Source organism: Lonchura striata, chromosome 37, assembly GCF_046129695.1.
Source record: "Lonchura striata isolate bLonStr1 chromosome 37, bLonStr1.mat, whole genome shotgun sequence".
Taxonomy (NCBI): domain Eukaryota; kingdom Metazoa; phylum Chordata; class Aves; order Passeriformes; family Estrildidae; genus Lonchura; species Lonchura striata.
Genome location: NC_134639.1, coordinates 3,482,588 through 3,485,087, shown reverse-complemented (window position 1 = coordinate 3,485,087; position 2,500 = coordinate 3,482,588). Strand labels below are relative to the sequence as shown.

Below are 2,500 nucleotides of genomic sequence, written 5' to 3'. Positions count from 1 at the left end.
GACGGCCCCGGACCGGGGGGGGACGCGGCCGCCAGGCGGCGGGCGCGACGGCCTTCGGCGGGGAGAGGGAGAGAGCGAGAACGGCGACGGCGCCCCTGGCGCCCCGAGACGGCGACAGAGAGGGACGGGGAAGGGAAGGAGAGGACGACGCGGGGGTCGCCCCCGCCCCCCCCGGCGCTCGCGCCTCGCGCGCGGCAGCACGGCACGGTACCCGCGCGGTACCCACCCGCAGACAGCCGCCCGCGCGGGGGGAGGCCGGGGGGGGGCGAGGCCCGCGCGCCTCGCCTCCCCCCCTCTCGCCCTCGTCTCTCGGCCCTCGGCGGGGCGCTCTCGACGCCGCCCCGTCTCTCTCGCTCTCTTTCTCCCCGGCCGCCGCGCCGCCGCTCGGCGACGCGGCCCCCGGCGAGGACGAGCTCCGCCCCAGCGGCTCGCTCCGGGAGCGGGGAGCTACGGAGCGCTCCCCGAGTCTGCATTTAGGGGGACGAAGGCCCTCGGGCGCGGCCACGACGGCCACGGCCACGACGACGGGCCTGCGAGGCGACCCCAGCCGCGCCGCCGGGGTGGCAACCCCCGGGCGGCGATTGATCGTCAAGCGACGCTCAGACAGGCGTAGCCCCGGGAGGAACCCGGGGCCGCAAGTGCGTTCGAAGTGTCGATGATCAATGTGTCCTGCAATTCACATTAATTCTCGCAGCTAGCTGCGTTCTTCATCGACGCACGAGCCGAGTGATCCACCGCTAAGAGTTGTCTGGCTTTCGGCACCGAACCCCGCACACGGGCGGAGGGGGCCCCTTTTTTTCTCTCTCGCCGAGGGGGCACGCACGCGGGCCGCCCCCGGCTTCGACCGTACGAGCACACAACGCAACGAACCGAGTGGGGGGGGAAAGAAAAACCATCCGAGAGCGAAACGCCCAACGGAACGCTCCGAAGGTCGGCGGGAAAGGCGGGGGGACCCGCGTCCCCGACCGCCTCCCCCCGCCGCTACGAGCGAGGGGAGACGCCGCCGGCAAACTGTGCCGTCCTCCGGAGGCGGCCCAGGCGCCCGGGCTCGGCCCGGCCTCCGCACGGAGGAGGCACGCGGCGCGCGCCGGACCGCGGGGGGACACGGCGGCCCGCCCGGCCTCGCTGCAACGGGACGACGGGACGCACGCGGCCGGGGGCGCGGCCGTCGGCCCCCGCGCGCGCCGCTCTCCCTTCTCACCGCCGCTCCGCGGACCCGCGGAGCGCCGCCGCGCCACCGCGCGGCCGGCTCGCTCTCTCTCCCCAGCGGCCTTGCCGCGCTCGAGACGGCACGCGACGGCCACCGCCCAACCGGCAACGCCCCCCGCGGGACCGCTCCCGCCGGGAAGGGCGAGCGCCCGGCGGACGCGCTCCGCCGCCGGCGCCGGAGGCGGGCGCCGCACCGAGACCCGAGCCGGCGTCGCGAGCGCCCGGAGCCTGCCGGACGGCTGACCCGCCGCCGCAACGGCCGCACTCCCGGGACCGCCGCCGCCTCGCACCGTCACGGAGCCCCTTTTTCCTCGGGCACGCGCGGCCCAGGGGAAGGCGTGCGGCGCCGAGCCGGGGGGGTAGGCGGGGAGGGGGGCAGCGACGCCCACCCTTTTCTCCCCGCTGACCGGGCGGGGAGACCGGGCGGGGAAGCGCCCCCCCCCCCAACCCCCCACGGCCGCCGCGCGCACGACCTTCCTCCGGGGCTCCGCGAGCGGACGGAGAAAAGGGCGACGGGGAGGCGGCGGGCGGGGCCCGGGCCGGGACCGCCGCCGGCGACGGCGGGCGCCGTCCGGCCGGCCGTCCCCGCTGGCGGGGGACACTCGCCGAGCGGCGCCGCCGCCGCTCGGCACGGGGCCGCCCGCGCTCGCGGACTCTCCGGCGACGGAGGGACCTGCCGAGCGCTCGGCCCCGGGCGGGCGGGCGGTCCCTGAGCCGGGGACGGCCGGCGACCGGCGCCGCCGGCGCGCTCGAGGAGAAGGCCGTCGAGGGGAGAGAGACGGCGCGGCCGCGCCGCGCGCGGCGCCGCACCCCAGAGACCGCAGAGGCGGCCGAGGAAGGAGGAGAGCGCGGCGGGCCCCGGCGGCCGCAACCCCGCAGCTGAGGAAGGGGCGAGAGAGCGCGCGCTCTCTGCCGGCGTCGCCCGTTTCGAGGCGAGCGGGTCGGCCCCCGCGGCCGACCGCGCGCCGCGGCCTCTCCGCCGAGGCCGGGCCGCGGAGAGGGGGGGGCAGGGCGCCCCTCCCCGGCGCGGCGCGACAAACCCCCCGCGCGCGGTAACGCGGCGGGACGACGGCCGCGCGGCCGGTGGCCGCGGGCACCACCGCAGGGGATCACGCGGGAGTAGCTCCCCACCCCTCAATGGAGCCGCGCACCGCCGCCCGGCAACCGCCGCCGCCGCCGCCGCGGCGGAAGGACGCGCCGAGCCGCCCGAGTCTTTAAACCGCCGCCCCGGCTCGGCGGCGGCCCTTTCGCGGCCCCCTCCCCGCAGCGTTTGACGACGCCGAGGAAAAGG

The 2,500-nt window shown here is 79.0% G+C and overlaps 1 non-coding gene across 1 annotated transcript; it reads right to left on the bottom strand.

Moving 5' to 3' along the window:
* Positions 1-593: 593 nt before the first annotated feature.
* Positions 594-746, bottom strand: LOC144248099 (5.8S ribosomal RNA). Its single transcript, XR_013341504.1, has one exon. It is a non-coding gene; the product is annotated as a 5.8S ribosomal RNA (ribosomal RNA).
* Between the last annotated feature and the right edge of the window lie 1,754 nt (positions 747-2,500).